Raw genomic sequence first — 27089 nt, 5'->3', positions numbered from 1 at the left:
GCACTGCCTTTGTTGCATCGGTGGCTTTCTCTTGTAGAAAATTCACCTTGTGAGACATCTGCTTATCGTATTGCTCAAAAATCCCTTTGAGGGTAGATGCCATTAGGTGCATTGCAACTCCAGCAGACTGAGATGACAATTGGGATTTGCCATCCATGAAATTCTTCAGATTGGTTAACATGCTCTTGGAGATTTGTCCTTGAGAAAGATACATCACCTCCTTTACGTTGCTCTACTACTTGTTGAACCTGCCAGAACTTCACAATTCCTCTTGTATTAGGAAAGAAGTTAATGCTCTTCTTTAGCGCATCTTGGAGGTTTGTTGGCAAGCTAGAAAGCTTGACTCCACCATCTTTACTAATCTGAGTGTTGGGTTATACATCTAGAATATATTGTATCTTCCACTACTTCTCGAAAAAGTGTGCTTGCAAACTGCCTCTAGAGATTCCTAGAGCATTTTCAATCACGCTTTCAATGAAGATAATCTTCTGACCTTGATAGACTAGTTGCCGCTCCTTCATGTTCACCTCCTGTACCAACCTGGTGAAGTTTTTGAGACCATCCAAATTGGGCTTTTGAAGAGCGAGAGAGGAGCTCCCATATGTCATAATTTCAAGATCAAGGGAGGAGAGGCTCTCGCACTATGCTGCAAAGGGGGAGGAAAGATTGTGTGAGGAGCTCTTGGACTGTGTAGGGTCCATTACGAGAGGGGATAGAAGTTGTAGGAAGAGTGCAAGGGAGATAGAAATGGTTGAGAGGGATAGAAGAAACAGTGAAGGAAGTGGAATAGGCTTGAGTTTGCAGTCTGATTCCAAGGGAGAAATAAATGGTCGAGAGGGATAGAAGATGAAACAGTGAAGGAAATGGAATAGTAGAGGCTTGAGCTTGTAGTCTGATTCCAAGGGAGAACGAAATGGTTGAGAGGTATATAGAAGACAAAATAGTCAAGGGAATGGGATAGCGGACGCTTAAGTTTGTAGCCCAACTACACTGTTAGGGTGAGAGCCACCGCGGTGGTTGGTACAAATTTTGATTAATTCAATGCAACAATACTAACTTGCATGGTCATGAGTGATTAGACGTGGTGGTATCTAAGATTCCTAGCCATGTCTATGGTGGTGGCTCAGACCCACAGGGTTGGCAGTTAATTACCAGCCACCATAGTGGCCCCGCCGCGCTGGTTCTTAGTGTAATAATGAGATGCAATCTATCATTCTGAACATTGCCACAGCGAAGTCTTTGGCCTAACCACCTGTCATCATGCAGCCTTTGTCGCATCTTTGCCCATGCAAATCATAGGTTGGCTTGGAGAGACCACCACATTGGTTTTTGGCATAATAATGAGATGCAATTTATCATTCTAAGCATCGCCTCAGCACAGTCTCTAGCTTGATGACCTATCATTGCCCAGAATTCAAGGTTATCTTGGAGAGATCACCGTGCTGGTTCCTGGAGTTATAGCTCTATTACCTATTTTTACATATTACAAGAGGAGGTCTATGACGACCAGTGCGCTAGCAAATAGAAGGAGATCTATGACAACCACCACGCTGGTTCTTGGAGTTATATAGTTGTGTACTAAGGAAAATGTATTCCATTGTGCAACCAAGCAAAATGCAATTGACAATATGGCCCTTGAGTGGGTCCCCTTTAGGGGCAAGGGCCATATCGACATGCCATTTCTGTCTAATGCATATTGTATAATGCATGTTGATATGGCCCTTGCCCCTAGAGGGGATATTTCTTGGATATTGTATAATGCATGTCAATATGGCCCTTGCCTCTAGAAGGGACCCCTCAAGGACTATATTGTCAATTGCATTTTCTGAAAGTTTAATTGTATTTTTCTAAATGTATCTCCATGCAACCACAACGGTGGGTCGTTGGAGTTATTTTAGTGCTATTTTGGTCATAAACCAAGGAAATTGTAGTCTTGCTTTACTGGTATTTTAGTCCTTGTTGCAGTAAATATAAATGAGGGCAAAAGTACAATTTATCAAGTGAAAATTGAGCAAAAGAGATTACAATGTACATCTACCTCCAATAACAGGTTATATAAAGTTAAGCTCTTATACCAAGCAAAAATTGAACTGAGGATCTTACATTTATAAATACTTGGCAATTGCTAAGAGCCTTAAAGGCCAAAAGATTACAGCTAGCGACCATAACCATTCAAATATAAAAGCTAACAACAATGCATATTGAGAGCCTCAAATTGAACAAAAAGAGATTACATAAATGTAATAAAAACTCATCAATTGTGCTGAGAGTAAAGGCCAAAAGATTACATCTAGCCATTGTTGAGAGCCTCCTCTGAGGGAATTTGTACAACTCAATATTTTCGCCAGTCTAGCTTGTTGCATTAAAATCTTTAGGGAGCCAAAGGAGGATACGATGGACAAGCCGAAGACCATGCACATTGCAAGACTCAGATTATGGCCCCCCCAACATGTCAAGAGTACTCTACTCTAGAAATACTGAGGCCTTTGTTGACATCTAGGGGGAACCCATACATCACAACCATAAAGAGGCCCTCTGTGAGCATGTCGTCTAAGGTGGTGACATGTAGATGTGGAGGGAATCGCCTATGGGTATGAAGGGTCTCCACTAGTGCCAGCATTTCTACTCTAAGTGAGTGCAACGCAATCACCTTATATGAGAAGGCAGATAATATTGGGATCATAGAGCATCCAGGGGGGGTGTAGTAGGCATGGTGAAGATGAGTGGGTGAGTAGCAGATGAGCAGGGGAGCAAATGAGTGACAAGAGTTAGAGGAGGGAGCATGGAGCAAAGTAGAGCAGCGGTGGAAAAGAGCTAGAGGAGGGGTGTGGAGCAAAGTAGTAGAGCATGTGGATCAAAGTAGAAGAGCAGCGGCAGATGAGAGCAACATAGTAAAATCCCAAATGCCACATATCTTATATATTATAAAGTTCGAGCCACTGTGGTGGCTGGAGCCCGGGGTTCCATTCATATTAATTGCAGACCACTGCGATGCTATCTTAGGCACAACCCTAGAGGGGTTGGTAATCATGAAGTAGATGCCATGTGGTGGTGGGTGAGTAGGCCACTCTGGTGGATAGTAATTAACTGCAAGCCCGATAGAATCTTAGCCACAATAGATGTGGCTAATGAGAGCCACCACCACCGGCTAATTTCCAGAAGGGTAAATCATGAAGCTCTAATCACTCATTACTATGCACTCTATTTCTCTACTGAGCATGTGATCCCGATGACTGGTGATGATGGGTGAGCGGTGGTTGGTAATTTTAACTGCCAGCCCAGTGGAATCGTATCCATGACAAACATGACTAATGAGAGCCACCACCATCGGGAAGTAATTCCCACAAAAGTAAATTTTGAAGCCCAATCACCTCTAATCCCTCATTACCATTCACTCTAGTACTCTCCTAAGCATGCAAGCTCGGTGACTGGTAATTTATTGCACTCGTAGTAATGATACATGCAAGCCCGTGGTGGTTGTAACTAAAAGGTGAGTAATTGTGATCTATCCAAGCCAACCTTCAATTTTAATGATCTGCATGGGTGCGGTGCCCAATGATAGGTGGCAAAGCTATGGCAAAAGGTTGCGCGATGATAAGTGGTCAGGCGACTCAGGCCAGAGACTGCACTGCACGAAGTAGTGTAGAGATGCCATGTGTCGAGCTATGCAGTGTCCAGAATAAATAGATTGCATCTCATTATTATGCGAGTGTGCCATCATGACGTCGGGAAAATTTCTAGCGAGATTGCGGATCCACGCAAAATTCAAATATTCACCCAGGAGTGCATTGCGTCAAGGCCCCAAAATGGCCACGAAAATAGTTCTGCGATTGGCTGCATCCAAGCAAACATTGACCCCATGGCTATTAAAAGGCAGGTTTTGTAGCATGATCTCCATAAATGGCAATTTGAAACACACAACTTTATTAAAATGTAAAAAACTTCAAGTGAAAATTCACAAAAGGAGTTTCAATCCTATATTCTAGAACTTTCTCCAAGGAGGCAATCCTAACAAGGTGCACAAGTTTGCATGAACACTCCTAGTATAGTTATAAAGCAAGCGCTTTTGAGAAAGAAAACATATTTTTAAAGGAAAAGTAAACGATTCTTTAAAGAGCAATGGAAGGTTAAAAGATAGGATGATCTCCATAAATGGCAATTTGAAGCACATAACTTAATTAATTTGTTTAAAAATGACATGCGGGAAGTCACAAAAGGACTACTTCTATGGACACAGTGCTAACAAACCCTCGGCTCCAGATTAGCCAAAAAAAGCTCCATAGACCCTTAGGAGAAAACTCCATAGGGCCAAAATTGTTTTTAAAAGATTTATAAGACATTTAACACTTATTTCATTAATTTTCTACTTGTCAATGTACAAATTCATTTTTACATATACTTTTGGACTAGTTTTTAGATAAAATTTAAGAAAAACCCAATCTTCAAAGCACATATAAAAACATAAAAACAAGCATTTTTTTATATATTTTTAAAGGAGATGAAACTAAAATTATGAAAATTAACACAGCTCAAATAAGTTACACGAAAAAATAAGATTCATCAGTTGTAAACTCTCTTAATATTTAATGGTGTTAATAGACACCTTCAAAAGTTACTTTCTCTCCCCCCCCCCCCCTCTCTCTCTCTCTCTCTCTCTCTCTCTCTCTCTCTCTCTCTCTCCCTCTCTCTCTCTCTCTCTCTCTCTCTCTCGCAGTGCACCTCTCTTTGTCTCTCTCTCTCGCTATCACGGTAGCGCACCTCTCTCTGTCTCTCTCTCTCTCTTGTTGCCGCGGTAGTGCGCCTCTTTTTCTCTCCCCTCTCTCTCTCTCTCTCTCTCTCTCTCGGCAATGCGCCTCTCCTTCTCTCCTCTCTCTCTCTCTCTCACTCTCCCTCTCTCTCTCCCACTCTCTCTCCTCTCTCTCGCTACCGTGGCAGCGCGCCTCTCTCTCTCTCTCTCTCTCTCTCTCTCTCTCTCTCTCTCTCTCTCCCCCCCCCGCGCACCTCAATCTCATGATCAATTGTAATAGGCATGTCATCTGTGTCCACCCAATCCAAGGGCAAGGTTGCATCAATTTGCTGGACTCTCCCTGCACTCCCTCTGAGATTAAGAACCATCTGGGCCTGTTGGTCTCTAGGAAGCTTCCTGAAGGCTTTCCATGCTCCCACTATAGATGCAGGGCCCCTCTCCCATCTTGGCCACTGCATGTAAGGAGAAGCTCCAAGTGGTCTGCCAAGCCCATCCAAAATCCTATCATTCCACATGATAGGCTGCCTTTCAATCTCTTCACGGGTGGATGGGGGAATCCTGCGAAGAGTACTCCTGAAACTGGCCCATGCTTTCAGGATAGCAACCATAAGAGGGGAAGAGGGAGACCTGAAGTGGGCTGTGGTGAAAACCCATCTAGTATTGTGTGTCCAATCCTCTCCTGAAGTGGGCGTGCGAGACTGTATGCATCTGATAAAAAAATCCTTCCAAGGCTCTTGTCCTGGCATAAGCCCTCTCACAACGAACTTGCAGAGTAAAGCTCTGCACACTGTAGATCTGGGTCGATGATATTCAAACCCTTTTCTCTTGTAGGAAGAATCAAGGTCTCCCAAGCCACCCTGGCTGTAACATCAGTTGTGCCATCTAGACCACTCCATAAAAAGTTTCGTACAGGCCTCTTAAGCTGAGTGATACAATCCCTAGAGTGGCACCAACAAGAGCATACAAACCATGCTGTGGCTAAAAGAACCTGGTTAACCACCACCACCCTAGAGGCCAAGTCAAGTTTGGCTGAGCTCCAAAAAAGGAGCTTTCTTCTGATCCTTTCCAACACCGGAGCAAACTGTTGTGAGGGAGAGATGCCCACCCCAACCTGGCAGCCCAAATATATGACGAAGAAGCCCCTCTGTACCCAAGTGAAGCCAATATCATCACCCCAATCCGGGGTGTCATCCTCACAAATCCAAAAACCACTGGATTTATGCCAATTAATGTGTGCACCTGCAACCGTGCAAAACAAATCCAAGGCTGTCCGGAAGGAAGTGAGTGTCCTAGGGGAGGCATCCAAAAAAATAGCCGTGTCATCTACCAAGTCACTATCCAGGAGCTCTTCTTCCCGGCGGATAGTAAGCCTCAGCCCATAAATATTAGCTTGAGATCTAATGTAGATACTCATAGCTTCCGCCACAAACAGAAAAAGAAACGGGGCAAGAGGACATCCCTGGCGGACGGATCTGGAAACCTGAAACCTGTCCCCTCTTACCCCCCGAATGAGCAACTGGCTATGGGCTGATCTGTAGAGAGAGGATACTTCTCTAATCCATGCATCTGAAAAACCAAAGCGAGATAGAGTATCCTCTAAGAAATCCCAGTCTACTCTGTCATAAGCTTTCTCAAAGTCCAAGAGTAGAATGGCCAACAATCTCTGGCGGCTCTGCATGGCCCATTCGGAGGCCTCCCAAAATGAGAAAATATTATCAGAAATACTTCTGCCGTGCACAAACCCTGTCTGCGTGTCATGAATCAAATCTGGAAGAAAAACCTGTAGCTGCAGACTGATGGCTTTCGCCAAAATCTTGTAAAAAGTGCCCAAAAGAGTGATGGGTCTCCATTGAGACACAAGATTCCTATTACCCCCCTTTGGGATGAGATGAATGAGACCATCTGTGAGTGAGTCCGGCATCTCACCAAAGTCCCACATGCCCTGTAGGGCTGATGTAATGTGATCACCAATCTGCTCTCAAAAAGTAATAAAAAAGGAGGGGGTAAGTCCATCTGAACGTGGGCACTTGCCCTTGTGAAGGGAAAGTAATGCAGTCTTGAATTCTGCATTGGTGAAAGGTGCATCCAGAGAAACATACATCTCATTCTTCACCAATACAGGGATACACTGCCAAATAACCTCTCTAGCATCATCAATGGCCTGTGTGCCTGGATCTGCAGTAAGAAGGGATGCAAAAAAATCTGAAGCTACATGCATGATAGCATCAGGATCTGCTGACTGTAACACCCCGTTTGAGTTAACAAGCTGTGAAACACTATCTCTACTATGTCTGGGCCCATGAGTAGAGAAAAAGTGTTTGTTGACCCTGCCACCCATATAGGGGGATGATGTTTGAGAACAACCTTTCAAAAATTGAGTTTTACAACAAAGTGGAGTTTTGAAATGCAGAATTGGTTTCAAGGATACAAGTCCACTAATATTTTGTGATTGCTGTTGTGAATTCTGTGCAGCATTACCATTTTGTGCATCTACATCATCAATCACATTTACTGGTCTATACTAGCTGCTCATCTCATCAAAAACAACATCTCTACTTATTGTAAACTTATGAGTAGAAGGGTTATAGCATCTATACCCTTTCTGCTGTAGAGAATAACCAATAAATATGCACTTCTCAGCTTTTGGATCCAACTTGGATATTAGCTCATCTGGCACATGAACATAGGCAATGCAACCAAAAACTTTCAAATGAGAAATATCTGGTTTCCTACCAGTATACCTCTCCTCTAGCATCATGCCATGTATTGCTACAATGGGAGTCCTGTTCATTATGTAGACTGCTGTAGCAACTGCTTCAACCCAATAATAATCTGGTAGGTCTTTTTTGTTGAGCATGGCATGAGATACCTCTCCAATATGCCTGTTTTTCCTTTCTGCAAGTTCATTTTGCTATGGGGTATGACTGCATGAATATTGATGCTTTATGCCATGCGCCTGTAGGAACCTTGCAAACTCATTTGAGAGGTACTCTCCCCCTCCATCTGACCTTAGGCATTTTATTTGCAGGCCTGTTTCTTTCTCAACCATAGCTTTAAAATCTTTGAAATGCCCAAACACTTACTTTTCTTTTTCATAAAATACACCCAAACTTTTCTGCTATAGTCATCAATAAAAGTGACAAAATAATGACAGCCTCCAATAGATGCAACCTTAGTAGTCCACACATCAGAGTGGATTAATTCCAATGGCCTCTTACTCTCTTGAACATGTCTAGGAAATGGTTTTCTTTCCTGTTTTCCAAATTGACAAGCTTCACATACCTTATGCATTTCTACAACCTTGAACTTAGGCAATCCTATAATAATATTTTGGGCCAGTATTAATTTAAGTCGTTACATACATTAACATGACCAATGCGTTTATGCTAGATATCAATATCTACAACTACACCAGTCCCATGTGCAAACATTGATGCACTCAATTCTGGCATGTCTGCATCCAATGTAAACATCTTGCCCTTCTTCTTCCCTTTTGCTATCAAGCGACCTTTATTTTTCATATCCTCAACAAAGCATCCATGAGGATTAAATCTGACCTGCAAGCCCTGCTCAACCATTTAGAAACCAGGTTCTTGGTGATATACAAACTACACCAGTCCCATGTGCAAACATTGCTGCACTCAATTCAGGCATGTCCGCATCCAACGTAAACATCTTGCCCTTCTTCTTCCCTTTTGCTATCAAGCGACCTTTATTTTTCATATCCTCAACAAAGCATCCATGAGGATTAAATCTTTGACCTGCAAGCCCTGCTCAACCATTTAGAAACCAGGTTCTTGAGAACAACCTACATTAGCGACCCGTACTTGACTTCATCCACATATAGGGTTCTTCAAACGAAAGAGTAAGGTTGTTCTCAAACTTGAAACCTAACTTGAAATGACTTCTCCATCTGCTGCAAGGTATGATTATTTTCTAGACTCATCCGATGGATAGCTAGAGCAGCTTTGCTTTCTCGAGATGAGCTTCCTATATTCTCTACTCCATCTATGTCCTCCTCATCCTCCTCCTTTTCCTCCTCCTATAAAAGGATAAAATAATTATGAGATTTAAATGTTTAAATTTATTATAATTTATAAAAAGGCTTTAAATAAATAAAGAAAATTAAAGATAAGTTTTCATACCTCTAGATATCTTCGTGGTCTTTTTATGTAACCTTCTAAGGCAAGGTCAATGTCATATCCATCTCCTTCAGCTTCCTTACTATTGATGGTGTCCTCACTATCATATCTAGAGCTTTCAGCATTTTCATCATCTTTCTTGCTCTCATCATACATGGCCATCTCTATGTCAGCATCCTCTTCATGTGAGATCAAACCTTTCTTATCATACTTTATTGTGAGAGAAGCCACGGTATCAAGGTATTCCAAGCAAGCAGGGCTCTTAATAATATTTACATGGTGTTCTTTTCTGATAAGAGCTTCAAACAAATGTCCCATTCGACACAATGTGACTTCCCATCCAGATGGCAACAAAAATTCCATCATACTAATTAAAAGATCAGCACTTTTTACTGGCCTTTCATAGTGATTTGCGTTGCGATGGAGGGGACTTGGAGCTTCATGCTCTTCCAGCACTAGTTGCAATCTCTTTGCATTCCCTCTTATGTTGTTCTATAAAAAGTGATCATTGTAAGGGCTCTTCATGCACAAGAAAAAGGTTTCAAGACTCTGTATCTTGAGACTGCATTCTCTCTTGTCCCTCTTTCTTGAGTATATACCATTATAAATCTTAAGCTCATTGCCATATTGTTTTTCTAGGGTAGGAGACATTTTTTCCTTGTCATCTTTATCAGCAAATATGACTATGTTACATAGTCCCACTCTACCAATGGTGGTATGTAATATTCTATCAAGGAGTTAATGAATGTCATTTGGTGATATCTCATAGACAAAGAAAAGTTGAGGCCTCTCCCAAGCAGTGTTGTCAGATAAGAAATCATTCAATGAAACTCTCTTGCACTCAACACTCTTTCCAGACTCTGAAATGATCTCATGTATGAAAAAAAAGCCCTTGTTCAAAGTTTTTTTTCTGAGAGTGTGCTTATTGATGGCTTTTTGTGCATATGCATACACATTTTCCGGAATGTCACTTGCCATAGAAGGAGTTATTTCAGATCCATCATCTTCTACCTTCACCCATTTATGCGCCCAAGCCTTCTGTCTAGCCGACGGATAAGCTGATGCCATCTGTCTCACAATGCTATGATCAATTTTACATTGGCTAATTGTAATATTTTTTTCTACCAGCAAATATTCAATTGCACTCTTTACTGCATCACGCTTGACCTGTTGGATGATGCAATCTTCCATGCAATTATCTTTATCCTTTTTACCAAAAAACCATTCTTTGGACATTAATTTCTCTGCAGCAAGACTTGCATATTTGTCTAGCAAGTTTCTTAGAGGCCTCCACATCCAAGCCGTCATCTCTTTTTTCTCAATCTTCCTTGCCTTGTCTTTAATCAATGATGGAGCCTCATATGTGACATCTCCCTTCTCACATGCAAGACACACGTCTTTTATTTGATGAAAAACTTCATCACTATGGAAAAGTATGCTTGTATAGTCTTGATACCTGTCCCTTACTGTCTTAAAGCTTGTAATCACCTCTATTCTTTCCTGCTTTCCCCTTGGTACAATGGCACTCAAGCATGTGTTGAAGTCAACAAGATTATCCACTTCCACTTTAGTTGCAATTCTTTTGAGAGTGGTCACAGGAGAATGAAAAGTTCAAAGTCAGTTTCTGGATATTGTTTCTCACTTGGTTCAGGAGTGTTCTCTTAGATTAGCAAGAAGCAACCAACAGTGGCACTATCTTCGACGGAAGCTGAGTACAAGGTAGCATGCATTGCTGCTTGTGAAGCAGTTTGGCTAAGGAGGATCCTGCAAGACATAGGAGTTCCAATCGAAGATGCGACGGTTCTAAAATGCGACAATCAGAGTTGCATGGCCATCGCAAAGAATCCTGTGTTCCATGCTCGTACAAAGCACATAGAGATCCAGTATCACTACGTACGAGAGCTCATCGAGGATGGAGTCATAGAGCTGGAGTATTGTCCCACAGAGGACAATTGCGCAGACATCTTCACGAAGGCTCTTGGGAGTGATTTATTGTTGCGGCATCTACATCGACTCGGCATTGGTCCGAACACGTAGTTCATCTTCGGGTGAACATTGAGGGGGGGTGTTAGAGTTAGCTCAAATGTCCACCTCTCATGTAACCCACCAATATTCTGTGTACCCAATGTTGTAAGGCGCCCATATGAGGAGAAGCCATGATGGGTATCGGATATTGGGAGGGATCCCCAGTTTAGACACTGGAAGGGGTCTTAGAGTAGACCAGATGGTTATGAGACGGCTTAGGAGCCAAGAGTAGATACCCGTCTGCACAAAGGGGGGGTTCGGGGGGGCGATAGCCCCCCCGATAGCAGGGGGTCCGGGGGGCAAAGCCCCCAGCGGCAGGGTCCGGGGGCTACCGGTAGCCCCAGGCCCGACGGTATGACCTATGCGCGATCCTTCATCTGCCCGTCGGCATGTTTTTTGAAGGGTCGGTGGTCTTCCAGGCCGACTGTCTATTAGGCCGACTGCCTATTACAGGGCCGACCGTCAACCACTTACACTATATAAGTGGCCACCCCCTATCATCAGATCACCAGTTCTTCACGCTCATAGTCCTCCATCCAGCATCTGTCTAGATCACCATCGAAGCTCTGTCTGTAGAGCGAACGGGTGGACAGCCAACCATCAGTTGTATCAGCAGTTTGGTATATCAGAATTTTTTGTATTCTCTCCAGCTTTCCATCGTGTACTTGCGTTTTGTTGTTATCTTCCGCTGCGTACTATTTTCTTACATCTTAATTATTTGTGTAGGGAACATTGGAGTCTGGTGGTTTGGGACCTTGAAGACAACTATTGTTGGTTTGTTAACTCAATTGCAGGCTTTCATGGCTCAGTGCAAACGTAAGTATTCTATTAATCTGTTGTTACTTCTATATTATGTACCTTATGTAATAGACACACTAAGTTTTTTTAATATGTCATGATGAGCAGGTCGATTGAGAAGTTGGTATCTACTATCAGAGAAACAGGTTAGTACAAAGACTCGGTAGACTTCCAAAAGCATTTAGTAGTAGAGCAGGAAGATGGGCATAGTTGTGGGTGGAGAATTGCCTACAACTGCATGTTGATTTTCAAAGAAATTTTCTCACTAAAGCCACAGATCTCATCGGAAGACTCTTTGGAGCTCAAATATTCAAAGGAGGATATACAACTGTTTAGGGCTGAAATCATTCGAGACCTAATTGCTGCCATTAGAATACAACGTGCAACTGAAGCAATATTAGAGCTTGCATTTAAGGAAGAGGAGACTGAGTCTACTATGAAAGCACTGCACACTACAGAAGAAGTAGAGGCCCAGTGTACACCTACAGCACCATAGCATCCACTGGAAGCATCAGAAGAGTTGCCATAGCCTCCACTTGCATTTAAGGAAGAGGATACTAAGTCTACTCTGAAAGCACTACATACTACAGAAGAAGTAGAGACTAAGTGTACATCTAGAGCACCACAGCCTCCATTGGAAGCATCATAAGAGTTGCCACAGTCTCCACTAGAAGCATCAGAAGAGTTGTGATGCATGTATGATGTTGTGTTTGTATATATGCATGAGGAGCATATTCTCATGATGTTGTTTACTCCATGAATATTATGGTTGACATTTATTTGTTGCAATGTATGAATCATGATGTAGTTTTTGTTGATTATACACCAATTTCTGACTTATTACTTAAGTGGCATTTAGTCATGATATTTATATATTTATTTCATGCATGCAATTTTATGATATGAATGTGTGATGATGTGATTATTAGGAAATATAACCTTCTGTGATGAGAATTTTGATATGAATATGTGATGATGTAATATTTGTAATCTATTTCATGGAAAAGTATCAATTCCCAATGCTCCACTCACTTAAAGTACATCATTCCCAATACTCTACAAAATTTTATTCAGTTGGACAGTCTCCACTCACTTAAAGTAGAGCATTTCCAATGCTTCTCTCACTTTATTCCAACCCTTATCCTTATCATAGCGAACACATCGTGCCTTAGTGCACTTGTAATCTTCCATCGTAGTCCTTCCACAAACACTCTCTTATTTCTTACATCCTAGTCCTTCTGATTAACTTGTATCCATCTTTCACTTTACATCTTCCCTCACTTTCTATCACTCTTGAAGGAGGGGCAGCTCACTGTGCATCCCTCGCTATTGCTCCCTCACTCTCCTTCTCCCACTTTCCCTCTAAGACAATGACTACTTACTACCCGACTTCATTTAGTGAACTCAAATTCTGTCTTAGATCTCTTTTGTATGGACCAATGAAGGGAAAATCATTCGAGGAGGATATGTTACACACATGGATGCTTGATTTGAACTCAGCAGAAGAGGTGAATATCCTTAGCTTTCTTTTTTGCTAAGTCTTTTAATCACGTACTTCTTATGTGAACGAGTTAAATTTTCGTACAGGATATGGCAGTGGCTAGAAGCTATATTGAAAAAAATGGTGAAGATGAGGAAAGCCAAGAGAGAAAAGAAGAGTTGTTGAATGCTTACAAGTCGGCGGAAGATTCGAAACAAGTTGTGAGGAGAGTCTGTGAGGAGATTTGCGATGCCAGCCCTGGATATGCATGGCCTGCAAGTTTAAAGTCTACTTGTTTTCATGAAGCCAATGCCATAGTAGGCACTTTCGAGGACATATGCTCTCTCTAATGACTTAATAGTCAAGTGATGGAAATTTAATTCCATAGAAATTTAAAGTAACTGTGAAATTTAATTCCATAGACTTATGTGTTTTCTGAAGTAACTGGAAGAGACAAAGATGACATCTTCTAGGCTGAGCTAATGGAAGGTGTTTTTTAACACCATATGGCTTTGAGTTATATGATGTACTTCTTGTACAAATGTGTCATGCTTTTTTTTTAATGTACTCTAGTTCTTTTTCTAATTTGATTTTTAAAAATCTTACTTTTTGTCTCTTTTAACAACATGAAGTCCTCTTTTTTTAATGTACTCTAGTTTTAATAACATGTCACATCATTTTTTCTAATTTGCTTTTTTAAAATCTTACTTTTTGACTTAAAGTTTTGTTTTATAAAAGCCTCTTTTTTTGAAATGCTTTATCGAAAATTATCTCACAAAACGAATTTGGACAGTGCACTAGTCCAAAATTAATGAAATAGGTGTTTTCAAAAAATCAATTGGGACCCATCTTTTTGTAGACTCATCAAGTTGATATGCAAAACTTGCGATGTACTCTTGCATGTACTTGATGAGGTCTTCAAAATCATCTCGGGCTCCTAAGTAGGTGCCTAGGACATCTATGCTCTTATCAAAGACTAGAAATAACTCCTCCTCTCTATCAATTAATGGACTACGGGAGATGAAATCGTGGAAGGCAGACCTAGCAGAATCCATGGTAGTTTGGTAGCTAGGAGAACTATGGCTATGATAGTGAAACTTTGAAACTAAAGTAACTTTATAACCTATATATACCCAAATGTTCTAAATATAAAAAATAAAAAGAATTATAAAATTTTTGGGAAAAACTTGACATTGACATGAAACAAAACCATTCAAAACATCAAAATTAATTGTACCACTATTAATTAAAAAATGTCAAAATCCACAATTGTTCCACCCCACATTTTCTAGACAATCTTCAATATTGCAGGAGGGATAAAAGTGGCACTATGCACGAGCTTCTCTACACACTTTCCTACCTTTTTACCATTTAAGGTAAAGTGAAAGGACTCATACATGCCATCCTCAATGACCAATAGGTGTTCCCGCATGTCCTTGAGAGTCCACTGTGATGTGATAGTCACATTCTTAACATCTCCTAAATGAGAACCAATACATAAACTTACCCCTATATTATCATCATTGTTAGAGTCAAGGGGGAGCCAATTGTCACCTATTTTCTTCGAGCGCCTATATTGGAAAGCAAAATATAACATTTGGCGGGAGATGTGGTACTTGACAACCACATTGTCCTTACATACATGGCATTGAAACAAATCACCCTTTTGTTCACCTAACCTGCTTCCCCAATTCACCCCAAGCAATTCCTCAAGGGCATTCTCATGTAGGCACTTGCATGACCACATGGTTTTTGTTCTGTGCATCTGGATATTATGAAAACAAGAAGCAAAAATGTGCAGAGGCATAAACCAAGACAACCTTACCCATTTAGAGCCAAATGTAAACTTCATGGCCATGCCCACATCCTTTGCAATCTTTTCCTTGTATGATTGCATTGTTCTTGTGTCCACCATGCTGCAATCCATGTCTTCAAGTTGTGGTGTTGCAATGCATTGAAGATGGCCATAGCCTGATGCCATCCTTGGAGTAATGTACTTGGCATTATACCAATAGATATTTCTTTGTTTCAAAGCAGAGAACTTCTCTCCAGCATGCATTTGCCTTCCTAAATAATCATGAATGGCAGTAAACTTACCTAACAAGCACTCGACTGGTTCCCACTCCTCAAAGTCTAAAGGAAATACATCTGCTATGCACAAGTGCTATTTTAAAATACGATTTCAAACTGACTCATTACACTGGTTCTATTTCAAAATACAATTTCAAGCTGACTCATTACACTTCAAAATCTTACACAAAATGCAGACTTACAATGCGATGGTATTGTCGATTGATTGCTTGATGGAGGAAGGTGCATGTCCTTCCCCATGTAGATGTGTTGCACCTTTGCAAGCAATCCTTTCTTCCCAAGCTTGAACTTCATGATGCGGCCCTTCCATTCATGCAAAAGATCTTCACCTTCATGTGGTAGTCATTGATGCTCATATTTTCTCTCTGCACATTGTGCAGCTCCTACTTGAGCTACATTTTCCTGGCTTGCGTATTTGTGCTGTACATTTTAGCCAAAGTATCCCATGCCACCTTTGGCGTACTTGCATCCTGAATATGCACAATCATTGAATCTGAAATACTGATAGACAGCTAGTACATAACTTTTCTGGCTCTCTCATGCCATCCTTTAAATGCCTGCATTTCCTGTTGATTGGGAACATTAGGAAGAACTGGTTCTTCTTCATTTCCTGTAATGAACTCCCAGTAGCCTTTTCCCATAAGGAAATTCGTCATTCTAAACTTCCATGCTTGGAAGTTGTTCTTGTCAAGCTTTTTAGTGACAATCTGTGAAAGAGAATCAGACGCCATTACAGAACACTGCAAAATATTCTGTCACTGCAAAAAACATAGCTTTTGCCTCACAAGGGCAAATCTGCAAACCTGACGAAAGTGGTTTTTGACCACACAGTCACTTCCTAGTGACGATTTTGCATCAACAGGAAATAAGGATGATTCTGCAACTCCCAATATCTCTGCGCACAGGCATACGATGCAATTTCTGCGGCAACTTTTCACCGACCTGCAGAACAGTGGTCGCATAGCAAAAACAGGGCCTTTTTTTGAGTGCCTGCGGAGAACTTCCGCCTCCAAAATGGGCCCCGAAATGACCTCGAATCAGAAAAATAAAGACACACCGCGAAGTATAATGCCCTCTCGCCACACCGCGAAGGGCGTCTCAATCTGAGACAGTGCACTCTTGCACTTCCGGCTATGCTACCTACAGAGATTTGCTCTCAAACTCGAAAAAGGAAAGCAACACTAGTCCTCTTACCAGGACACTGCGAACTTGGTTTGCTTTCTTGAGCTCCTTACCACGAACAAGGCTCTGATACCATGTGAAGATAGTGGGAGAGAGGGAAGGAGTCTCACTTGAGGCTTTCTCACAAGCACAATGGGGGAATACACACAAAGGTGGAGGCTGAAAACAGTTTTCCTCTTCTTGTTGTGAAAGCCAAAAGAGCACTAGTACAAAGAAATAGAAGAACCCTATATGTGGGTCTCAAACCAAACTCAACTAACTAAGGTGGCATACTAACTGAGCCACGAACTAGTGTAGATAAGGATAGCTGTCATCCAGCTATTATTCGTGGGCGGTGTACCAACTGCATCTGTAGCTAACAAGTCGGTGACATAAATGCACAACGGTCACCCTGGCATATCGCGATTGGAGCTCGATATCTCAACACCTAACACATGGAGTTTTGCTAGAACCACAAGAAGAAGGCATATTCAAAAACTATCTTTCCATGAATACATAGCTATGAAGGAAAGATTGTCAAGATACCAAGTAGAATGTTTGCAGGTGAATGAGACTCCCATAAGTCCAATGGCTCAACTCTAGCACTCTAGCATAGTCAATACCAATCAATTCTTGCAATCAAACTAAGAAGCCCCAAAACTTATTTGACTTGGTCAAGTTTTTCAAAGCTAAATACTGTCCAAAATAGCAACCAGAGATAGCAGCGACTTGGAGGATGAAATTCAACTAAATGAGAGCAGCTCTTTGAGGGATTTTGATGTGTAATGAAAGATCTCTGATAGAGAAGACCTATTAGATATCAATGCTCCACTCTCATGTAACTACGCGGGAACCAGCTAACTCTACTTGTAAGCCCCCCATATGAGGAGAAGGCATTTGAGTAGCTCGGTTATCCGGTAGGTCCTAGTTTGGACACCAAATGGGGGCCATGTGTGGCCTGATGGCTCGACTTCTTTAGATAGAGTTGGCACACTGCCAACTAGGCTACATGCAAGTGCTCCGGGAAGGCATCCCATGACTGACCGCACTAGGGGTAGATAGAGCATTTCTCGAGGCAGCCCACTCTCGGGTTGTGAGGCTCGTTTGGAGCCCCAAATGATCCCGGATGGCTCTGGGCCAAATGGATTCCGTATGTTAGTTGCTCTATTCTGTGCCACGGTTATAACATGCAGTCAATGGCCTATTTCAAGACCGACCCCCAGTCGGCTATTTTGGGTTGACTGGGTAGGTCTCCCAATTGGGTCTAACCAACTATGATTGGTGGCTATATAAGAGAAAGCCCGTGAAGCCCATCTTCATCACTGGCTATAGCAACCTTGATTTCTTAGCATCCAGCCTTCATCCTCTACTGTTTCCAGCATGCCATCGAAGCTTCTCACACAGGAGCGCACGGTTGGGAGGTAGTGCCATCTATTGTATCAATTTTACAGTAATCAAATTTTTGATTCTCCATACTATCTGCTTTTCTCTCTTGCATGTTGGAAAAGAGCAAGCTGAGCAAAATGGAGACAAAAAGATGGACACAAATGAAGAACTGTCTCATAGAATGAAGAGAAATGAGGGCCATATGTAGGCTACCTCTACATCCATACTGACATCATAGATGACCTCATACAAAAGGGCACCAAGCTCCTAGAATCTCTCCCCTATCCTCTAGAAGCATCTAGCTCCACCTAACACACCTAACTACCCCTCTAGCACACACATAGGATCACAAGTGTGCCTATGGAGAGGCAAGACATTGACAAACCCCAACAAACCCCCCCTCAAGGGACTGCCTCAAGCTATGTCAAGGATACAGCTAGCACAAGGTGTCACATGCCATCTCATGGTAGGATCTCAAGCTAGCAAGGGTTCCCATAGGTGTAAGTTATACAGAGTGGGGAACACAACCCCCCCCAATGGTTATCTCCCTTGCATGTACAAACAAAATGTCTGCAAGAGGTACCATGAGGGCAAAAAACCCCCCTAATGGTTATCTCCCCTGCATATACAAACACAAGTCTACAGGAGGTACCAAGGGGACAACACTACTCACATGGTCTACATCATAGGTGACCAGAGGTGAGGACAAAGAACTCACAGTTTATTACAATCATTTTGGAGGACTGTTCAGGTAGAGTAACTTGACAACTAGGGGAGACATAAGTGGAGCTCAAAAAACATACTCGTCATCTCCTGGATGATGTGGGCTTGACAAGAAGCCTCTTCTTGTAGCAAAGCAAAATATCCATGTCAAGGCAAGGTCTTACCACACGGGTAGCTTTACTAGCAAGCCAAGCTAATATGATGAGAGTTTTGAGAAGCTAAAGATCATGGTTAAGATTGTTGTCGTCTCCAAAGATCGAGTCCTTTCCATCTTCCCTCTTGACATACAATAGTCCTAATCTTAACTTCCCTTCTGTAAGTATACCCACTCCCAAATTCGCATCAGGACCAGAGAAGCCCCCCATCACCGGTGCTAGTGGCGGTCCTATCAGCAACCCGTCTACCCCAAACTGAGGGCCTCCTCTAGCATAATCGAATAACACAGCTCCGCTTCCTCCCACTTTTTTTCAACATCACTGGGTCCGATCTGTCGTCGCCAGCCTAGTAGAAAAGGAATGCCTCAAATGTGTCATAGTAGTCATCTGTACTTCTGTAACCCTCTGGATTAAAGGCTCCAAACTTGACTCCCTTCTCAATGATGCCCACCATCACGCAAGGACCCTTAAAGTCACATTTCTCATGAAATGTTGCGGCACTGAAGCCATCGACAGACGCCTTGTAGCAGCATTTCAATTCTTGATCGAAAGAAAGTGTCTACTAGGAGAGCATCGGGAAATGGAACAGCGATGTCGAGGTAGGGAGAAGCTTGAGGGAATTGGTCTTGTGGTTGCTGCTGCTGCTTTCTACTGAAGAGGCCTCCAAAAAGGCAAGGAGGAGGAGGAGGAAGAGGAGGGGGGAGATGCCATAGTTGAGGGTCATGAGGTATGATGAGCAAAAGACGATTCAAAGAGTGAGAGTGAGCAACGGGAGAGAGGAGAATATGATGATGAGGTGGTGGGATCAGGCTCAAGGAGGCTAGTACTGCTCTGATACCATGTTGGAAAAGAGCAAGCTGAGCAAAATGGAGACAAGAAGATGGACACAAATGAAGAACTGTCTCATAGAATGAAGAGAAATGAGGGCCATATGTAGGCTACCTCTACATCCATACTGACATCATAGATGACCTCATACCAAAGGCCACCAAGTTCCTAGAATCTCTCCCCTATCCTCTAGAAGCATCTAGCTCCACCTAACACACCTAACTGCCCCTCTAGCACACACATAGGATCACAAGTGTGCCTATGGAGAGGTAGGACATTCACAAACCCCAAATTGCATACGAGATCCTGTTATTTGTTGAGCATAGATGTTGTATTGTTTTCTTACATGGTATTAGAGCTTAGGCTCTAGCAAGAAGATTTGGTAGTGTGTTTTTGTTTGCGAGCAGATTGTGAGAGATGGCCTAGCCCGCAAGACTGCGAATCCCACCATTTAGCGAAAGCGGAAAGTTGGATGGCACTAACTATCCACTCTGGAAGTTCAAGATGAAGACCATCTTAAGGGCATACGAGCTTTGGGATACTGTAACTGGGGTGGACGTGAAGCCGGTTGCGAAACTGAATCCAACCAATGCAGGACAACAGATAGTACCAACTGCAGATCAAATTCTCGCGTGGACAAGAAGAAATGCAGATGCGTTGTGTTCTATTGTCTATAGTGTAAGTGATTCTGTCATGGTGTTAATTCAACATGTTACCACAGCGGAGGAGGCATGGACGGTCTTGAAAAATCAGTACGAGACCACGAATCAAACGCGGATTCAGAATTTGGAGACTCAACTCGCAAATGAGAAATTGTCTGAGTCCGAAATGATAGAGAAGTTCATCACCAGGGTGAAGAACCTGTGCGATCAAATGACTGTGATTGGCATCACCATTACCAGTGAGAATCTAGCACGAAGGTGCATACGGATTCTCCCACCAAAGTACGACGGTCTTGTTATGGCACTAAATATGCAGAATAGAAAATTTGCCCCTCAACTTTGAGGATTTTAGCACGATGCTTCTGAAGGAGAGATGCGTCAAAAGATGAGAACTAGAGAAGATTCGGCTTTCTCGGCTAGATCAAAGAAAGGTAAGGGTAAGGACTCTGGTAACCCATCTTCTTCTGATGATAAAAAGAGAAAGAAGAAGATCAAGTGCTTCTATTGCAACAAGGCAGAGCACAAGTAGAATGAGTGCCAAAAGAAGATTGCAGATGAGAAGAACGGAGTAAAGAAAGAGTCCAGCAACAGCGTGCAGGCAGTACCACTACAGCTGTTCATAGCAATTGAGGAGATTTGCATGGAGGCAGTTCATGCACCTGCAAATGAACCTTGGATTATTGACAGTGGTGCATCGCGCCACATGACCAGTCAGAAGGATTGGTATAGCTCTCTACATCCGGTAGGGAATGACATCCTGGTAGCAGTCGGCAATGATGCAAAATGTCCAGCAAAAGGAAAAGGTACGATTGCTCTCAAGTCAGATGGAGTTGTAAAACAGTTGTCCGATGTCCTTTATGTGCCAGATATCAAGAGGAACTTGTTGTCCGTTTCTCCGATCATGGATTGGGATCTCAAAGTTCACTTCGATAAGAATGGCGCATAGATTTTGGATCTTCAAGGGAAAGTCATTGGTAAAGGTACACGGCGCAACAACATCTATGAACTCTCAACTTTCAGTGCTCGAGCCAATGTGAGAAACACTAAGCTGTGGCATGCGAGGTTTGGTCATCTAAACCTTAGTTCTTTAAAGGAGATGCATAAAAGTGGAATGATTGCAGACCTACCAGAAATTACAGATCTGCTCGATGTATGTGAAGCTTGCATGATGGGCAAGCAGCATCGGTACCCCTTTTTAAAGAGGCCAATAGGGCAAAGGCTCCTCTAGAGCTCATTCACACGGACCTCTGTGGAAAGATGGAGATGGAAGCTTTGGGTGGTTCCTACTACTTCATGATGCTGATCAACGACTACAGTAGAAGGATATGGATATACTTCTTGAAGACTAAAGATGAGGCTTTTAGTAATCTCAAAGAATGGCATGTAATGGTCAAGAAAGAAATGGGGAGGAAGGTGAAGAAGTTGAGATCAGACAGAGGTGGTGAGTTCACATCAAGTGAATTTGAAAGTTACTGCAAAAGTCACGGGATCAAGAGGCAGAGACCCCCGCCACATACATCACATCAAAATGGAGTAGTAGAATGGAGTAGTAGAGCACAAGATGCACATCATCTGTGAAATGGGCAGGAGTATGATGAAAGGGAAAGATTTTGCCAAAGACTTTCTGGGCTGAAGCATGTAACACGATAGTTTACATTCTGAATCATAGCTACATGAAGGCTATGAATGGGGATGACTCCACTGCAGGCCTTTTCTGGTAAGAAACCTTCAACTGCACATTTTAGAGTTTTTGGATGTGCTTGTTTTGTGCATGTCCCTAATGCTAATAGGACCAAATGGGAACCGAAGAGCTGGAAGTGTATTTTCTTGGGCTACAGTGAAGAGGCGAAGGGTTACCATCTCTATAATCCTATTATCAAGAAGGTAATAGTAAGTTGCAATGTGGTCTTCTTAAAACAGCCGCATCAATTGGAGGAGGATGCTTCCTTCCCAAACAACTAGGACTAGGATATCCATCCAGTACAACCACCAATAGCAGACCAAAATCCCCCAATGGTGCTTGGGAGGATTCAAGATAAAGAAGAGGAAGAAGAGCCTGCAAAACCACAACGGCAACGGCCATTCCCGAAGTGGGTAAAGCAGCTTTTGGATGGCAGCCCATTGAGGAGGAACCATCCGAACACCGCCGGTCCAAGAGACTAGAGGAGCAAAGAAGGATGCAGGAACACTTGGTCAACTATGCTTTGATGATGAGAGAGGTAATCCGTGCTGAAGAACCCAAGTGTCTTGAAGAAGCACAGGGTGATGATAGGTGGATGGAGGTTATGCAGTCGGAGTATGGCTCCATAATGAAGAACAACACTTGGGACCTTGTGGATCGACCACGAAAATGCAAGGTAATCGGCACCAAGTGGGTGTACAAGACCAAGAACAAGTCTGACGGCACGTTGGATAAGTACAAGGCTCTTGGCTCATGGCAAAAGTATTCGCACAGGTACATGGTTTTGATTATCAAGATACTTTTGCTCCAACAGCTTGGCTAACCACAGTTCGCAGTGTTTTGGCTTTAGCAGCACAAGAAAGTTGGCCCGTGTTTCAGATGGATGTAAAATCCTCCTTTTTGAATGGAGATCTCAAGGAGGAGGTATACATGGAACAACCACCAGGTTTTGTGATCCCCGGTTTAGAAGGTAAAGTCTGTAAATTGAAGAAGGCACTTTACGGGCTGAAACAAGCCCCACGAGCATGATACAGTGGATTGATGCCTACTTTTTGCAAAACGGGTTCAAGAGGAGCCCATCTGATGCAAATTTGTATATCTACAAAGAAGGAGGTAGGTGTATGATCGTGGTCCTTTATGTGGATGACCTTGTCATAACAAGGAATCATGAAGAGAAGATCTCGCAGGCAAAGCATTTGCTAGGAAGAGAGTTTGAAATGACAGACCTCGGACTGCTGATGCATTTCTGTTTGGGGATTGAAGTTTGGCAAGAGCCAAAATAGATCTTCATTTCACAGCTGAAGTATGCTGGAGAGATACTCAAGGCATTTGGCATTGCTGAGTGCAAGACAGTTGGCACCCCTATGGAGGTTGACGTGAAGCTCTCAAATGAGGATTCATCACCACGAGTGGACGAAGCGAAGTACAGAAGGCTTGTGGGCAGTTTGATTTACTTGTGCAACACACGGTTGAACATTAGTTTTGCGATTGGTGTACTAAGCAGGTTTTCCAATAAGCCCCGAGAGAACCACTGGAGGGCAAGGATGCAGGTGCTAAAATACATCAAAGGCACACTTGATTATGGCATCACCTATACCAAGGGCAACATCTTGACTGGATTCTGTGACTCGAATTGGGTAGGAGATGTGGACAGCAGGAGATCAGTGACAGGTTACTGTTTCTCACTTGGATCTGGAGCTGTGTCATGGGTCAGTAAGAAGAAACCTACAGTTTCTCTTTCTTCTACCGAGGCTGAGTACAAATCAGCATGTTTTTCCTCTTGTGAGGCAGTGTGGTTGAGGAGGATTTTAGGGGTTGACTCTCATTTGACATAGGAGGTGATGACTCTGATTATAATTGTCTTGAATTGGCTTCTTGCCTAGTACCCAAATAAAATCCTAAGCTTGTATTCTCAAAGTCGGTGGTAGGCGACCTTTTTCTGCATGTACATTGCAAATTGCCTTCATAATAGATGTTACAACTTGATTGCTATCATGTAGATGAAAGGAATCAATCCATATATCTGCAAAGAACTTAATTCCATGCACTAACACTCCACATAGATGTGTCTTTAGAAAGTGCTTTCCTTGTAATTTAGGTGGAGTGGCAACAAAATGAGGCAATGTTATTGTATACTGATCCATGCCATCTACAATAAGGCACATGTAGTCATCGGGATGCGAAATAGCTTGCTCCTTCCAAAATCCATATTTTTGTCTAGAATGTTGAATAAGGTCATGATGAGATTTTCAGTTTTTTTTGTATAATTCCCTTTGATTTGGACATGTTGCACTCTCAATCGCTCGCTTTAAATCATCACAGACATTGCACTTTGACATTTTTTGCCTCCTTGGGATTTTAACATATCCAAAGTTCTTCTTCCAAAGAGTATACAAAGTATGAGAAGAAGCTACAGCATCCCCTCTTTGCCTTTGCTTTTCTGCAATAGAGTCAAATACTTCGAGCTTTGTCAAGCCCATTGGAAGGTGCATTTCAGTGATCGCATCATCGTTAGGGAGTTTGGTAGATATATGGGGTTGAGGTAAAGCATTTTCATGTATGAAGTCTTGCAAAATTGCTGGTTGAGATTCTTGATTTGGACCTTCCTCTATTACCGTGAATGCTAAATTTGTTGCCGCCCTTTGCCTTGGTGACTAAATCCCAATATGTACCATGGGATAATCCAGTAATATTGCGATATGCCTTATTGCAAATCTTTTTCCCATTTACGAGAGGTTTTACCTTTTGTCTTGAACTTAGCCTTTTATTGCCACTCTGAAGAAAGCAAGAGAGACTTGTGAGAAGGTATTCTTTTTTTTCGCTTCCTCTTCTTTGCCACACGTGTCCTCTACATTCCCTGATGTCTACAAGATCAATGAAGCGCATACATCTTCGCTTACAACATAGATATCCCAATGCATTTAACATGTTCTCCTCCTTCATTACTCTCTTCCTCTTTGGTTGCTTTTGTGGATCTGCCTGGATTCACTTTCTCTTCATGCATATGTATGACCATTTTCGTTCCTCGTGCACGTTGTTATCTGTATTTATGCACTTCTTCTCCTCAATTTTTTTGTAACCAAGCATCCATGATTGGTCGTTGCATCCTTGGCCATATCACAATCAAAGTTAAATATTGAATAATCCTTTGTTGATCTCATCCTCGTTTTTAACACACTCTTAGGACCATTCAATGAATTCAATATTCTACAAGAGTATTGAGAACCTTGAAACTCTTCCACTCCTGAGAGAACATCGCTCATTGGGATATCTTGCATGGCTTTCACAAATCCACAAGCTTGATTGACACTAGGTTTGTTAATATGGATGAACTCATCCACACTTGACAAGACATCGCTATTGAAACCTTTACCCTTCTCACTGTGCAAGAATTCATCCACCCCAGATAAGGCTTCGCTTCTAAAGTCATTTTGTTTCTTGGAACCAATGAACTCATCCACTCCAGATAAGATGTCACTTCTATAATTGAGTACATTGAAATCATCCACATTTGAAGTGATAGAGCCTGGCACATGGGCACACTTTTTAGGTCCTTTGATATTGTAGTATACCTTGTCTTTATCATTGAAAACCATGTGCCTCTTTCTCATGTTTAAAAATTGCATGCTCCATCTCATATTCTTGCCTACCTCAGTAGTGTCTCCTAACCAATGGAACTTTTCAAAGTTAATGCTTTTATATTTTTTTGCAAAACTCTACTGTATGAAAACATAGAGGTAGGTAAAAATGGTGGTTTCCATGGGCTCATGGAAATGACCATTTCTATCAACCCCTCTCTTTTCATTGAGTACAGCTTCGCAAAAATACAAAGCATTAATTTTGAAGAGCTTCTAGGATTGCAAGGTACTACTCAATATGGATGGAGGGATAAGTTTATCTTAGATTTGGTAGAGTTTGGTATTGGATTGACAAATGAAAACTTATTAATGTTTAGTCTAATATCTCACCATTGATGCCATTGGAGGAGATACTAAAAAAAAAATTTGAACTATCATTGCACACAAGAAATTGGATAATGATAAAAATTGTACAATGAAACAAATGTTCACCATAATCAATCCACATTATGCACTTAACCCAGATCATTATATTCAAAGAAGAGTATTACAAAGTTATGTATGAAGTTTATATAATTATGCAGTAGGTCCCACATTTGCCGTTCCCTGAGTGCTTGGTCCTACACCCTACAAATCTATGTTGGTGAGATCCTCAAAATCAAACGTGTCAAGATCCTCAGCTGCATCCAAGTCTCCAAAGGTATGTCTGTAGCATGCAAGCTCAGTCTCCAACATGTGTACGCATGCTTGCAAGTCCTCGATCTCTTTGGCTTGTGATGCAAGATGATCTTGTAACTCCTTAGCAGTAACAACCTGTTGATGGAGAGGTATGGCAGATGTTGTCGAGTGAACAAGATCATTGTGTGCGTGGGGAGTTAGCACGCGAGGCCTATGAAACATGGGCTCTTTTTTCTCTATTCTTACTCGCTTGTGCTCTACAGGATGTCCCTTTCCTATTCCTCACAAGTGATCCTTGTAGTTCCAATCCACACATCGATGCAAGCCATCATAGACATACACCTGCTGAATGAAAAACATGGGTATTTGTAGGTTGTTGGGGATGCTCCCTTCCACCTCTATGAATCACTAGAGAAGGATGTGTGCAAGGGTTTTGTGCCACAAGTCTGACAACTTGGGTTGTGCATATTTATTCCTAGCATGTTTGGAATGAAGAAACAAGGTGTTTCTTATGAACTCCGATGGACATACCCTCTGTACTTGCTGAAGAGAGAGTGGGTCTCCTTGCATGGTGCCGTCATCCACTAGACCACTGGAAAAAATACCTAGCCCCTCTCTGCCCAGCATCTCTCTTTGCACCTATAAGATAGCATGAGCCTTGGCGTGATTTAGTTGGTCTACTAAATCAGCCTCTTGAGGCACAAAAGCAGCTTGTGGTCCCTCTTGAAGTGGAGGTTGCTCTGGTTGGCGAGGATCCTGTGGGAGAAATTTCTCTACATTCTCAACCCCCATGCTCATACTTAACCTAAAAAATGACAATAAGATAGAATTAATTTATAACCATAAATAATATTAAACAATTAAATGGATACTTATTACATCATTCACTTATACAAACAATATTTAAACATTTATTGTCGCACCATTTATCATATTTTAAAATTGGACCATCAT

The 27089-nt window shown here is 42.1% G+C and overlaps 1 pseudogene; it reads right to left on the bottom strand.

The window, feature by feature from the left end:
- Positions 1–18771: 18771 nt before the first annotated feature.
- On the bottom strand, positions 18772–26357 carry LOC147891223 (uncharacterized; annotated as a pseudogene).
- Between the last annotated feature and the right edge of the window lie 732 nt (positions 26358–27089).

Source organism: Dipteris shenzhenensis, chromosome 18, assembly GCF_047967505.1.
Source record: "Dipteris shenzhenensis isolate YYH24624 ecotype China chromosome 18, Dip_SZ_1.0, whole genome shotgun sequence".
Lineage (NCBI taxonomy): Eukaryota > Viridiplantae > Streptophyta > Polypodiopsida > Gleicheniales > Dipteridaceae > Dipteris > Dipteris shenzhenensis.
Note: the sequence above shows the minus strand (reverse complement) of the source record. Positions and strands in the feature narration are given on the sequence as shown.